Source organism: Caretta caretta, chromosome 8 (assembly GCF_965140235.1).
Source record: "Caretta caretta isolate rCarCar2 chromosome 8, rCarCar1.hap1, whole genome shotgun sequence".
Classification (NCBI taxonomy): Eukaryota; Metazoa; Chordata; order Testudines; family Cheloniidae; genus Caretta; species Caretta caretta.
Genome location: NC_134213.1, coordinates 44,054,948 through 44,070,639, shown reverse-complemented (window position 1 = coordinate 44,070,639; position 15,692 = coordinate 44,054,948). Strand labels below are relative to the sequence as shown.

At 42.4% G+C, this 15,692-nt stretch overlaps 1 protein-coding gene across 4 annotated transcripts in view; it reads left to right on the top strand.

Annotated features, from left to right (window-relative positions):
* TEDC1 (tubulin epsilon and delta complex 1) overlaps nt 1-15,692 on the top strand; it is a 201,261-nt gene that overhangs the window by 92,545 nt on the left and 93,024 nt on the right. The window lies entirely within an intron of this gene.

Below are 15,692 nucleotides of genomic sequence, written 5' to 3'. Positions count from 1 at the left end.
TACATCTTAACCAAAATGTTGGGTAAGTGATCTCCTAGTAACATAGTTCTCTGGTGCAGGGGCCTGATGAGTTAGCCCTCTGGCTTACAGGCTCTGTGCGGGTGCAGCTGTTGGCCATGTGCTGTAAATCGCAAGATCGGGATTCAAAGACAAGGCACAACACTTAGATGAGACAAACAAGTAGGTCTTGGGTGAGGAGGAGGTAACTAATGAATGGGGAATCTAATGAAATCATCTCTGCTAAGCTTTGTGATTTCCCCATACACCAAGGAAATATCCCTTTTGTGGCTAGCACCATTCCACAAACCAAGCAAGTGTACAAGTCAAGCTAGGGAACTTGTAAATGGAATAATTTAAAAGGCACCATTAATTTCAAATCCAGTCAAGTCCATAAAATGAGCTAGAAGTAGTTTCAGCCCTTGAGCACCCTGCCAATTTCTATAAATGTTTTTCTTGTCCCTGCTGTGTGAAAACCCACAGAAACAGGGAAAACTGACTATACAAGGAAAATGGTAAAACTGACTGTGGATGAAGTATTGTTAAATGCACAGAGGCAATAAACTGAGGAAAAACTGAGAAATTATTTGTTTTTATCTGATCTCTGCTACATAGGTGCTGTTTGTAGCAACAGAATGTGAACAAATTTCCAGACTGAGCTGTGATTTAAGTTGATGATATCCTTTTAAACTATATGGCAAAGATTTTCTAAAATGAATAGTGATTTTGGGTGCCCAATTAGATGCATCTTTGAAAGGGCCTGATGTTCAGAAGATGGGTGCTTAGCACTGTCTGAAAATCATGCTGCTAAAGTGTCATAGATTCTTATAAGGCCAGAAGGGACCATTGTGATAATCTATTCTGACATCCTGCAGAACACAGGCCATGCGACATGCCTGAATTAATTCCTGTTTGAACTAGAGCAAGTCCTTTAGAAAAACATCACATTTTAATTTAAAAATTGTCAGTGATGAAGAGTCTACCACAATCCTTGGTAAATTGTTCCAATACTTAATAACCCTCTCTGTTGAAATTTTGCAATTTAGTTTTAGTGTGAATTTGTTTAGCTTCAACTTCCAGCCACTGGATCTTGTTTTATCTTTGTCTACTGGATTAAAGAGCTATGTAGTGTAGTTGTAGCCATGTCGGTCCCAGGATATTAGAGAGACAAGGTGGGCGAGGTAATACCTTTTACTGGACCAACTTCTGTGGATGGAAGCTTGTCTCTCTCATCAACAGAAATTAATCCAATAAAAGATATTCCCTCACTCACCAGATTAAAGAGCTGTCTGATATCAGTTTTCTGTTTCCCCATTTAGGTGCTTATGGACTGTGATCAAGACACCTCTAATACTTCTCTTCGTTAAGCTAAATAAATTGAGGTTCTCGAGCCTATCACTATAAGGCAGGCTTTCTAATCCTTTAATTATTCTTTTGGCTCTTTTCTGAACCCTCTCCAATTTATCAACATCTTTCTTGAAATGTAGACACCAGAAATTAACACGATATTCTAGTAGCTGTCATACCAGTGCCAAATACAGAGATAATATCTTTCTGCTAGATATTCTCCTATTCGTACATCCAAGCATCATATTAGCCCTTTTGGCTACAGCATCGCACTGATAGCTCATTTTCAATTGATTGTCTACCATGACCTCCAAATCATTTTCAGGGTCAACACTTCGCAAGACAGAGTTCCCTGTCCTATAGGTATGGTCTGCATGCTTTGTTCCCAAATGTGTGACTTCACATTTGGTCATATTAAAACACAGATTTTTTGATTGCACCAGTCTGCCAAGCAATGCAGATTGCTCTGTATCAGTGATCTATATTGTTTGCCATTCCCCCAATCTGTGTGTCCTCTGCACACCTTTATCAGTGATGTTTTTGTTTTCTTCCCGGTCATTGATAAAAAGCAAAGGAGTACTGGTGGCACCTTAGAGACTAACCAATTTATTTGAGCATGAGCTTTCGTGAGCTACAGCTCACTTCATCTGATGAAGTGAGCTGTAGCTCACGAAAGCTCATGCTCAAATAAATTAGTTAGTCTCTAAGGTGCCACCAGTACTCCTTTTCTTTTTGCGAATACAGACTAACACGGCTGTTCCTCTGAAACCATTGATAAAAATGTTATAGTGTAGGCCCAAGAACTGATTCCTGCAGGACTCCCCTAGAAATACACCCATTTGAGGATGCTTGCCTGTTTACAATTATATTCTGAGACCTATCAATTAGTCAATTTATAATTCATGTTAATTTGTATCATTCCAGTTTCTTAATCAAGTTGGGTGCTAAGTTAAGGCATCCAAAAATCACTAGTTCCTTTGGAAAATTTTAGCCTGTATTCTTTCTTTTCCAGGTACTTTGTGCTACGTATTCAACTTGATCATGTCTATTAAAATTCAAATCCCAACTCCATACATTTCTGCTCCTTGCCTCGTGTGTTAAATATGCACCACAGTATTTAAATTTTACTATAACTGTTGAGAAGGTAATTGATGGCACTGGAGCAAACTTAAGTCAAAATGACGGAAAATAATCTCTTCATGAATCTGTTAATTCCTGTACTAGTCAGTACATTACAGCTCATTGCTTATCCCTGTGGAGGCTGCACTACAGTTTTTATACCCCAAATCCTTCACTTTGTACTTGCTCACTTTAAATTGCAGTTTCTTTCAGTTTAATTTTAAACAGCTGTTTTCTGACCCTTCCACATATATATAATTGTTTTATAAAGATCATCTTTGTCACTTAAGTTCTTAACTGTGGGTTTGCTTCTCTTAGCATGACCAGCTGTCCCGATTTTATAAGGACAGTCCCAATATTCGGGGCTTTGTCTTATATAGGTACCTATTATCCCTCCACCTCTTGTCCTGATTTTTCACACTTGCTTCTGGTCACCCTAGATTTTCTGCTCATGAAGATGTAAGAAAGGAGTAACTCTGAAGTCAACAGCATAAAACTGGTAGATGAATGGAGAAGTGGGCCCTTTGCTTCCAGTTGCTGTCCTCTTGAATTTAGTCTGCACCTAGAATTAGACTGTCCATTAAACAAAGCTTTTGTTAATCTAGAAGTAGAACACTTCCATCTGTATTTAGGGACAAAGAAGACGGAGAGGGCCAGCTGAGGATATTTCAAATGGGGCCTTCTCAGAATTTGAAAACCCTTCTTTAGGGGAAACTAAGACTGGAAAAAAAAGAAAAGAAAAATTAACACTTCCTCTGTAAAGCACAGACTGCCCAGTCTTCAGAGCCTGGATATGTCTCTCTTCATCTAAGGTCTCTCAATGTAAGAATGAGACAAGCAGCAAGTGTTCAAATTAGGCTATAATTCTTCTATTTTCCAAGTCGTTATGATTTTCTTTCCAGTTTTATGATGTCTGGAAGCCTAGTACCTGCACAGAGCTCACATAGGAACTTTCTCCTAAAAGAATAAATTCAGCAATCAATGCATAACATGTGGGTTGTTCCTCCTGCTGCTGTTTCTCAAAAGTAGTATACCACTGTTGGTCTTGGCGTAGAACCATTCCTCCCCATGGATCTGTGTCCACAGAGAGAGAGAGAGAGAATCCCTTCCACTGACTTCTTGAAAAATATGCTAATGTTTTTCGTTCATTAGAGGTCCAAAATTCCAAATTTGTTTGGTTTTATTGGCCTTGCTGAAGACTGGTGCCTTTTAGCTTTTTATTTTGTGTCTTTATTGTACATATCTGCAATTCAAGTTGAATACAGCTAAATTTCTCATCAAACAAATAAAAGCACAATAGATCTCCTATCTGCTTACCAATTTCTTGATACTTCTTTAACTTGACCTTCAATTTTGAATTCCTTGGCTTTCAGGTCCTTATACTCACATCTTAACTAGAAAAGGGCCAGAGCCGCAAAGTTCAAGAGTTGCTTGAATCTCAGAGTAAGGTGTGAGATCATCTGTAATCTCATTTGATTTTTCTGTCTGCAGTCATAGGTCTGGTCTACACCACAGACCTATATCGGTATAACTAGATCGTTCAAGGGTTTGAAAAATCCACACCCCTGAGCAATATAGTTATATCGACCTAACCCCCCACATAGACAGTGCTGTGTCGGCGGGAGAGCTTGTCAGGAAGGTGGACTAACTACACCGATGGTAGATCTCTCTCCTGCCAGCATAGAGCACCTTCATTAAAGTGTTATAGTGGCTCAGCACTGATGCAGCATTTTAAGGGTAGAATTGCTCATATCTAAATACATGATGAATCAGTAGAACAGTCACTGATGCTATTCTGATGAGCAGAGAAACACCACTTACTTCTGAAAGTCTGTCTTGTGCTCACATTGAAAATACAGAGGTGATTTTTAAAAATATTTAGGTAGACCAGTATCCAGGAGAACCTTTTTGCCAGGGGTATAGTAGATGAATTATGATCTATTTGCACCAGAAATTAAATACTTATTGCATCAGAGATCTCTGGAACCCAGCCTACCAAGAGGAGGCATTATCCTACAAATTATTAACTATAGATTTATAGAATACCTTTTGCATGCATTGGGATGCTTTGCAGTGTAACAATAACTATCTCAAAAAAGATTAATAGGCAGCACAACACAAAAACAAGTGCAAGTAGGCTTCAAATAACCAGACTAAAATAATGTTTAGAGGCTGCATCATCCGTGATACTACTTACATAAGAACTTAGGAAACTGAGTGCCCACTGTTGGAGTTTCTACCCCATTGGCAGCTGATGTACATTCTCCTTCCTTCATAATGAGCAGTGGTTTCACTCTTGGAAAGCTATGGCTCCCTGTGCAATGCTTCTTGACTGTTTGTTTCCATACCAGAGGAGCTATGCTGCTGTGTGATTCCACCCTCTATACCGCCCCCCAGTGTCAGTGTGTGGCACTGAAACCAGCACAAGTTTTAATTCTAACCCAGACAGCACAGATTTGTGCCAGGATGCTCCAAGCATCTGAAGCTTGTTGAGCAACTGATCCAGCCTCTCCTGTGCTCTTCCAGTCCAGAAAACCTGATCCCTGCAAGAATGTCTTCCATGGGAGGGAGGGGAAGGGAAGATGGTTTGGAGCTGGCACTTCTGCCCTATGTGCCCTCAGCTGCCAGGTACACTGATTTGTACTCCCCCTCATTAGTGGAAGTGTGTGGAGAGGAGCATGTAGCCCTAATTCTGGGTGTGAGGGAACCCACTGATTTAGCTGCATGGATCTCATGGAAGAGTGTTTCCACCACACAGGCAAAAACTGTCCTCTGTGGATGTAGTGAAGGGCAGGGAAGACAAAACAACAGCAGCTTATATTCTGGATGGTGGTGTGGCCTAACCAAATTCTGCAAATACACAGAAACTGCGTCATTCAGAGATTAATCCATTGAGCTTTGTCAGCAGGAAATGAGGGTGCTTTCCTCTCAGAATCCGGGCCCAAGAATGGTCAGATGATTGTAACTGAGGCACCCGGCTGTATAAGTGGAGGAATGCACAGTCCTGTTAATATTTTCAAAAATTTGGAGTCATTTGTAAAGTAGATGGCATATACAGAATGCATGATAATGTGGGTAGCATACAAGTTTTATTACCATGTTTGGGATGAGCTGTATAATGTGGATGTAGCTTTGCCTTTACACACATGATAGATGTGCTATCTGCATAGTGATCTGACTGATATGAGATGTTATCTGCATGTTTTCCTATTGTAGCATAGTGGGTGAAAGGGTGGTTTTGACATAACTACCAGTCTTCAAGTCACCTTTCTTCTCTAGCCCATGTGTACCCTGAGATACAAATAGGCATATCTTCCAATTGCAGAGATCTCTCATAGTCAAAGTCAAACTACCAGATGAACTCTCTCTCTGAGCTTGCTTCTGAGTGATGTACCTGAAGTTGCCTTCAAATTTAATACAGGTGGGCAACTCGCAGAAGCTGGCTGAGCTATTCAAAGCCGCTTTAAGAGATGTGCTAGCCCAGGCTGAGATTTCCAAAACCCATCTGAAATCCAGTCATGCAGTGTGCTCCATCGAACAATGGGAACTGCAGCGTTTGCAGTTCACACCTGTATAGCAAAGGATGAGGGTGCATGTCATCTGTTCCATGTCATGTAAATCATATGACTCTTGGGCTCCTAGGAGGGTGCTGGGGTACTAGTAAATTTAAGGTCAGTTTAGGCTTCTTAAAAAGCTCGTGGCAATCGGGGGAGGTCCCGGACGATTGGAAAAAGGCAAATATAGTGCCCATCTTTAAAAAAGGGAAGAAGGAGAACCCAGAGAACTACAGACTCACCTCAGTCCCTGGAAAAGACATGGAGCAGGTCCTCACGGAAACCATTTTGAAGCAGTTGGAGGAGAGGAAGATGATCAGGAACAGTCAACATGGATTCTCCAAGGGCAAGTCATGCCTGACCAACCTGATTGTCTTCTATGATGAAATATGTGGATATGGGGAAAGCAGTGGCCATGATATATCTTGACTTTAGCAAAGCTTTTGATACGGTCTTCCACAGTATTCTTGCCAGCACCTCTCCATGGATCACCATCTTGTAGTGGTGGAGAGGCTTGCATGTCTCAATGACCCCAAGAGTGATGCTGCCTGGAGTCATGTACTCCCTTAGGATTACCCATGGCAGAACGGTTAAGGGCGAGGTTCCAGACAAAGTGTGATCCAAGAAGTCCCTAACAGCAGAGCAGATGGAGGATAACTGCACAAAGGAGGTGAAACTGTTGCGTAATGTTACAACGGCTGTGAAGGTAGATGAAGGCTGCAGAAAATAGAGGCTCTCCAATCGTCATGGTGCCCATGCCATTGGTTTCAAGTTCTCTATCTGTCAAGGATAGTGTGGTGACTGTTGTGCATCAGTCTCCCCACTTTAAAACAAGTCCCCCACAGGCATCTTCCAGTTTTTGGGAAAAATAACTCTGCACAAGTCAAAAGTCTGGTGGCGATTGGCAAGTGGCGACGGGAACAGGACAGTGAAATCCGGAAGTTCCTAGTTACAGACCAACACACAGGCGGTGGGTGTGATACAGTTGTCTTCCTCGAGGATTGAGGTGGGTCGAGCATCTCGGCAGCTGCACCCATGACTGAACAGTCCTTTTTAGAATCCACTCTGCTCACCCCACATGGGGCAGGGGTTAGAAAAGGAACCCTGAAAATAGTTTTGCCTCTGTTTTTCCTGGCTGGATGGCTGCAAAGAACAAGCTCGTAAGGTGCCTCTCCGAGGTACCAGTTGGTATCAATGAGCGGTTTATGACACTCCGATTGAGGCTCACCAAAAATCAACAGGCAACTGTTGTGAGCGCGTATGCACCAGCACTGGATGCCAGTGAGAATGTAAAGGAAGATTTTTATTCTCAGTTGGAAACCATTTTATTGGAGACCCCTACAGAAGACAAGATCATCCCTCTGGGGGATTTCAGTGCACGTGTGGGACGAGACTCAGACCTGTGGAAGGGAACAATTGGGAAAGAAGGAGTTGGCAAAAGCAATTCAAATGAAATTCTGCTCCTGACCAAGTGTGCTGAACATGAACTTATAATGAACACTCTCTTCTGACAAAAGGAAAGGTTCAAAACATCTTGGAGATGCCCATGGTCAAAGCACTGACATCTCCTCAACTACGTTATAGTTCGTGCCCGAGATCATAGTGCCGTACTTCTCACAAGAGCAATGACAAGTGCTGATGACTGTTGGACTGATCATCACCTTCTTTGATCCACAATGAAAATTTAAGATGGCTCCCAAATGGAGGTTGCAAAAGAAGCAGGTCAGGCGCAAGTTGAAGATTCAAGATTTGAAGGATCCTATTAAGCGTGACCACTTCCAAGCAGTCTTAGAAGAAAAGCTCCCCTCAAAGTTTCCAGAAGTAATTGAGGAACACTGGAGCCAGTTGAAAGCAGTAATCATCAGTGCCTGTGAGTAAACCATAGGCTACCAAACCAGAAAACATCAGGACTAGTTTGATGAGAGTGATGCTGAACTTAAGCAACTCATTAATGAGAAGAGAATGGCATTTTGTGCTTGGCAGAATGACATAAATTGTAAACTAAAGAGAGAAGCCCAAGCCAAGGCGAGGGCGGAAGTCCAACTTAAAACCAGAGAACTCAAGAACAAATGGTGGACTGAGAAAGCACAAGAACTCCAACATCTCGCAGACATCCACAATACATGTGGCTTCTTTAGTGCCACCAAGGCTGTTTATGGGCCAATTTACCATGGTCTGAATCCTCGTCGCTCCAAGGATGGAACCACACTTCTGAAGGACAACGAAGCCATCAATTCTTGCTGAAAAGAACATTTTGAAGATCTCCTTAACCGTAATTCTATGGTTGCAGATGAAATCCTTGAGCAAATCCCTCTGACCGTTAAGGGATGAGCTCGGAGACCCTCCTAATTTGTATGAGGTACACAATGCCACCAAGCAGATGAAGAACAACAAGGCAGCAGGTCTAGATGGGATCCCTGCTGAAATCTTTAAAGACGGTGGACCAGAGCTAATTCGGCAGCTTTACCTGCTTATCCTTAAATTCTGGATAAAGAAAGAGATACCCAGTAAAATGAGGGGTGCCCTGATTGTCACCCTCTTCAAGAAAGGGGATAAAGCGGATTGTGGAAATTACCGTGTTATCTCCCTCCTAGCCATTGCAGGCAAAGTTCTGGCGCGGATCCTTGCAACTCACCCTGTCAGAAGAAATTTTACCAGAGTCACAAAGTGGTTTCTGACCATGTTGTGGAACTGTGGATATGATCTTCACAGCACGGCAGCTGTACGAAAAGTGTCGGAAGCAAAACCAACCACTGTATTTATTGATTTAACTAAAGCCTTTGATTCAGTGAATCGTCGTGCCCTCTGGACTGTACTCTCTAAGATTGGATGTCCTGATAAATACATCAGTGTCCTAAAATTGCTTCATGATAACATGAAAGCGACTGTTCTGAGCAGCATTGGCTCACAGAGTGAACTTTTCAAAGTACAAACAGGAGTAAAACAGGGCTGTATCATTGCTCCAACCATGTTTGTGGTTTTTATCGCCGTCATTCTTTACCTAGTCGTTGGGAAGTTTACAGCTGGCTTTGAAACAGAATGGACGGAAAGCTGTTCAGGCTTAGCAGGCTGAAAGCCAAGGGTAAGATCTCCACAACATCTATTGTAGAACTTCAGGATGCTGATGACAACGCAATCTTTGCCCACCCTCAGAAAGATCTTTAAACTATCTTGAATGTGTTTGTCGATGCTTACACGTGTCTTGGTCTCACTCTTAATATCAAGAAGACTGAAGTGCTCTATTAGCCCTCTGCAAATGAGGTATTACATGCCCCATCTATCAAAATTAATGGAGTGGCACTGGAGAAAGTTGATCATTTCCTTTACCTTGGAAGTCATCTTTCATTCAAGGCAGAAATTCAACATCACCTGAGCTGAGCCAGTGTAGCTTTTTCTAGTTTACGGCGCAGGGTTTTTGAAGATCATGAAATTCGAATGGACACCAAGCTTCTTGTTTATCAAGCCGTTATTCTCCCAACACTGTTGTTTGGGTTCAAAACTTGGACAGCCTATAGACACCACTTGAAGGTCCTTGAGAGGCACCATCAACGCTGCGTTTGAAAGATTCTGAAGATCAAATGGGAAGACAAGTGCACCAATATTAGTGTCCTGGAAGAGGCAAAGACCACCAGTATTGAGGCAATGATCATCCATCAGCAATTACTCTGGATTAGTCACATTGTCCGGATGCCAGATCATTGCCTCCCAAAACAGGTCCTGTTCTCTCAGCTAAAAGAAGGGTACTGTAACGTGAGTAGACAATGGAAGCGTTATAAGGACTTACTGAAGGACAACCTAAGAAAGTGTAATATTGACATTGACGCTTGGAAGACACTTGCCCGGGATTGTTAAAATTGGAGTGTAGTCCTACGTGATGGTCCCCTGCATTTTGAACTTGCTTGCCGACAAGCTGAAGAGGATAAGAGGCAGAAGGAAGGAGAGACTGGCTTCCAGTCATAGTCAACGGTCTCCTGCTGAGCCTGAAAACATATGCCCTCATTGCAATAGAACTTGTGGTTCAAGGATTGGCTTTATTAGCCACCTAATAAAACTCCCATGGAAGATGATCATACTCAGTAATGAGTGATCACCCATTATTATCATTATCATTATTATTATCTTGCCAGCAAGTTAAAAAAGTATGGATTGGATGAATGGACTATAAGGTGGATAGAAAGCTAGCTAGATTGTTGGGCTCAACGGGTAGTGATCAATGGCTCGATAACTAGTTGGCAGCCGGTATCAAGTGGACATCCACAATACATGTGGTTTCTTTAGTGCTACTACAGAAAGGATGTGGACAAATTGGAGAGAGTCCAGTGGAGGGCAACGAAAATGATCAGGGGGTTGGAGCACATGATTTACAAGGAGAGGCTGAGGGAACTAGGCTTGTTTAGTCTGCAGAAGAGAAGAGTGAAGGGGGATTTGATAGCAGCCTTCAGCTACCTGAAGGGGGATTCCAAAGAGGATGGAGCTCGGCTGTTCTCAGTGGTGACAGATGACAGAACAAGAAGCAGTGGTCTCAAGTTGCAGTGGGGGAGGTCTAGGTTGGATATTAGGAAACACTATTTCACTAGGAGGGTGGTGAAGCATTGGAATGGGTTACTTAGGTAGGTGGCGGAATCTCCATCCTTAGAGTTTTTTAAGGCCCGACTTGACAAAGCCCTTGCTGGGATGATTTAATTGCGGTTGCACTAGATGACCTCTTGAGGTCTCTTCCAACCCTAATTTTCTATGATTCTATTGCTTGACAAGTCATTTGTACAAGTGATTTTTTTTTTTAAAACAAGGGCTTACAGAAGAAATTATCAATAAGCATTTGCTTTCAACATCCATTATGGAGTTATTTTGCAACAGGTCTTGGTAACTGGAATTTGGCGTTACTTTGTCTTTCAGTGTAAGTAGTTTGAGGCAGTTACTTTCTGCAGAAAGCTGGGGAAAATAGCAGATCTCTTATGAGACTCCCATTATCCCAGTTTTGCACGAAGAGAGACAATCTTCATATGTTATCTCTAAGTTTCACTTCAATTTCCATTCAAAGCAAAAATTTGCTTTACATAATGTTTCCCTTTGATCGTGAGAGACATCAAATGCTCCTCCTCCTGTAGATGTTGAAGCCTTTGTTTTATTAGAAAGGAGAAGCACATCGGTCCTTAGCTCAAATGGAGGACTTTATTCTTCTAGAGTTATTTCTAAATGGATCACTTGCTTTGGGGAGTAGAGGACTAGATTGCTCATTACACATTAAAGCAGAACCTAATATGTGTTGGGGGCAGTAAGAGGAAAGTTGTGTCTTCTTGGAAGATGCAAAACAGCAGCATATCTAGGCTTTAGTTTCCCCATCTGCAAAATGAGGATAAGAGACTCTTGAAAATCCCAGCCTCAAATGGATGCAGTTAGTATTAATTACTTAATGTTGGCAAATGGCTTTGAAGGTACAAAATGCTGTTTGGAGAGAGATGGACATTAGAGCTGTGGGAGGGAGGCCTTGAGAATTTGAATGGTATGACAGGGTAATGGGGTTCCCACTCACCAGTAGTGTGCCACCTCTTGTCTAGATCTGGAAAATCTTGTGGCATTGGATGCCCCCTTCTGCTCTCTGCTTGCTCTCAAACAGCTTCTGATAACTTGGCAGGAACTGTGAAGTTGACAAGAAAGCCGGACAGCTAGAGCTCAGCTACTCCCTGCTCCCCTGGAGATCTGGGTGGCTGGATTCCACTCCTAGCTGGGAGCCAGCCCATTGGCTTTGAACTAAGCTGTGAAATTGAAAAGGCTGCCCAGCTCCCAGTAGGACTGGGTAGGTGGGTGGCCAAAAAGCTGGGGCAGTTTGACCCCACTCCCCGGGGGCGAGAAGTGGCTTCCTCCAGCTCTCAGTGGGGAATGGGGGGGGGAGTGGGCAGCGTGCCAGGAGCCCGAGATCCTCTGCGGGCAGCCAGGCTCCCAGCAGAACTGAGACACCGGGCTCTTAGCTCCCCACACTGCCCCTCTTAGGTCAGTGGATGTGCTCCTGCTGAGGATGCGCACCACTGACAGAAGGAGGGTAGTGTGGACATGCACCACCGCAGTAATTGCTGTGGTGGCTATAAGTCGACCTACGTTTGTAGTGTAGACATATCCTCAGGTGATGCTAGGTAACCTAACTGGCCTCTCAGGTGTGGGGTGCACATCCCATCACAGCAAGGGCTTTGCCTGCTGAGGGCAGGTATGTGTGACTGAAAGCCTCTGCCTGTTAGGACACCAGGAGAGAGCCCATGAGTCTGGATTAGTGGCACCTGGACTCAGAAGACAACTTTTTGGAAATAGGCTAGCTTTTGTTTGTTTATTTTTGCAGTAAAATTTGAACGATATTTTTAGAACTTAGCTTATCATATGATATCATATGATATTAGCTTATCATATGATATTAGCTTATCATAGAATTAGATAAGATTAGGGTTGGAAGGGACCTCAGGAGTTCATCTAGTCCAATCCCCTGCTCAAAGCAGGAACAACCACAACTAAACCATCCCAGCCAGGGCTTTGTCAAGCCAGGTATTAAAAACCTCTAAGGATGGAGATTCCACCTTAGAGATTCCACTTATATTATGCTTCCTTCTAGTCTCTGTGCTGCAATAACCTCATAAACCTGCAATAGCTGTGAAAAGGATAACAGAGTCCTGTCACCCAGAAATAGTCGCAACCATCTCAAGGGATGGAAACTAACATCTTGGACGCTGCCAGTCGCCTGTCACTGAACGTTCCAGTGGGTTTGAATACTATCCCCTAGGTTTAGCTCTGTAATCATCCCATTACTGATTTATGGCATAAGCCGTCTAGTTAACAGTTGTCTCTGACCTGTGGTGAATTAAATGAATGCTTCCCATGTGCTAATTGAGTTGAATAAAACCAGTTAAAACAAGAGCATGAGAAAAGCAGACGCCTTTTGTAGTTTCTTACATCACATGACTAATGGAAGGTTTCTTTAAAAAATACTGCTTGTTCTTTACAATTTCAAGTCCTAACCAGACCTGAAGACTGTAGGATTATGGGAGAACTGGGGAAAATGAAAGCACACGAGCTAAGTGTGTGAGAGCTGAGCAATGGGGAAGGGAAGGGGTTAGTAGCCAGACTTATTAAGATGCTTTGTTTTTACTTAACTCATATTTAGTTCCACGGATCAACATGTTAGAGAAAGAAAGCCTTTGGTGAAGGCTCAATGCTCTTAGCCTTTCAGTTAAGGTGTGAGAGCTAATAACATACATCCTCTCAAATATCCATAGTTCCTTCAGCCAAACTAGGGAAGATCAAAGCTGACGTGTGATATTTCTAAGGTTTTTTTTTAACAAAAAGAAAAACCCAAATGAACAAAGATTCCCCCCCAACCATCAGCCCCTCTGTAGCTGTCATACTGCAGAAAAAAGGGGCAGAAGTCCAATTCTCCTCTCCCCTTCCTCTTTGCAGGTCACCTTTAACATCCCTGCTAATCCTGAAAATGTTATGCTTTTAAGAAGCACAGGGGATCTTTTTCAGAGGAAAAGGCAATATGCTGCGTTTATTGAAGATACAACAATTTAGAATATGCATTCAGTCACACCACACACACGCTGTCCCGCCAGTTGATGTTATAGTTACCAGTCCAGATCAATCTAGTGGCCAGCTAGGTTGATCATGAGTAGGAGGACCTGGGTTCTGTCGTTCGCGACACGATGCTCCGGGGCAGTCTTGGCAGTCTGTTTATATAGTGATTTTCCTTCATTGGGACCAGTGAGTTTTGCACCGTCATGCTGTAACCAATTGTTGTTTGACGAGTGCTTGTTTTCTTAAATTGTCCTTTTCATTTTTTATCACAACTATCTCGTCCCCCTCTAAAGATGCCTGTCTCATCTTTAGAGTCGTCAATCTGCCCTCCTCTGACATTTCAATAGGGGCGCGTTGCAACCTCCTGGCGCCCTTGCGTCTGTCTCCGGTTCCTTCCTTGTACATCTGGCTCAGAGATGGCCTTCATGCTTATTTCTTTACACATACATTCCTCATTCACACGCAAAACAGAATTAATTTACACAGAACATTTTGAACAGGAACATCAAGTTGCAATGCACAAGAAAACAATCATGGTGTTCTTTTACTTATTTTAAAATGCTAAACCTACAACAAAGTAGTGACCGTAAAAGTCTACTACTGCCTTGAAATCAGCCCAGACTCAGATTCCGGCTGACACATCTTTACCAAATGGCCCATTAGGCCAATCCTTTCTGCTATTCAAAAAGGGTGGCTGGCAGGATATGATGAACTCATACACCAATACATTTAATACATGCTACATTATTATTCTTTATCCTTCATTCTAAATTATACAAACATAAAATCCTGCTATTGCATAACTGGCAGTCACTGACAACAGTAAAGAAGTACACATCAGCCTGTGTTGTTTGCATGAACAGTGTGTAACGTGTTTTGGATCTAGCATTCAGTTATTTGTAGCAAGTATTTTATCATAGTACCTCTCCTCCCCTCATTCTATCAGCTGCAGATTATTTCTGAGGGGTTAAATAGCACAGCAAATAACTCCTGTTTTTGAGTTCTCTCTTAGCCGTTGCAGTACAAAGTAAGTAAAAGACACAAAGCTGTCTGAAAATAGTTATGTCAGCACTAAGTAGATTGAATTAGAGCTCCAGTCTTGATCTTCATCTTTGAAATCATGACAGAAAAATGCTTTTGGAGTTCTTCAAAAACTTGCCTGCGATGCCATAGTGGTATGGACTCATTCATTTTGAATAATGGCCTTTACCTTGATGCCTTTCTTTGTCACAAAGATGGTGAGTGACTTTGGCACTTGCACATAATTTACTTATCTTCTATTTATCTCCTGTTTTCCCATCAATCTTGTTCTAGCTAGGAGAGTTTTAGGAATCTCTTTATTATACTGCTGTATAACTAGCCATTCTTGGGATCTCTGTCTCCAACTTTAAATACTCATCTTAATTTTCCGAAGGGACTGTTAATTTTGTGTGCCCAGCTTGAGCTGCCATAGTAGCCTGATTTCTGGAGGGAAGGTGTACAGTAATTTCCACTCCTCTCTAAGATGACTCAAGTTAGGCTACCCCTTTTGAAAATGGAGGCCATTATATACATATACAATCTGAAACTGGGGGAAGAATCTGGTGATATATATTTTCTCCCCCTCTAGGTATACACAATTTTAAAATCATTTGTAAAAACCCTCAGTTCTTGCATTGCCTATAAGTAGGAACTGTGGTAGAGGAGCTCCTTGTGTAACAGGAGCAGTTAGGGAGACAATTTGGCTATACATAACATTTCAGAAAGAATTCCTCTTTGTCAGTTACTATTTGTGGACACTGCAGGAGAAGTGAGTGTTTCTAAATGATTTGGATAAGGAACAGGGAGATGGGCTTGGCATCCTGAGATTCTGAGGTCATTCCGTGCATAGGAGCAGTGTGGAAAAAGGCACAGAGATGGGAGAAGTAGAAATAACTGGATGTCGGTGTTGACATGATTTCTAGAATGGTGGAGTTGGAGGGGATGCAAAAAGAGACCAGGTCCGAGATGTTGGCTGGGATACAGCTGTGCATGACCTCAAAGAGGAGAGGGATTGAAACTTGGTATGTTGGCCAGACTCAAAGAATAGTGGGGGACATGGTTTGATCCAAATGTGATAGTGACCGACCACTTTAGCAG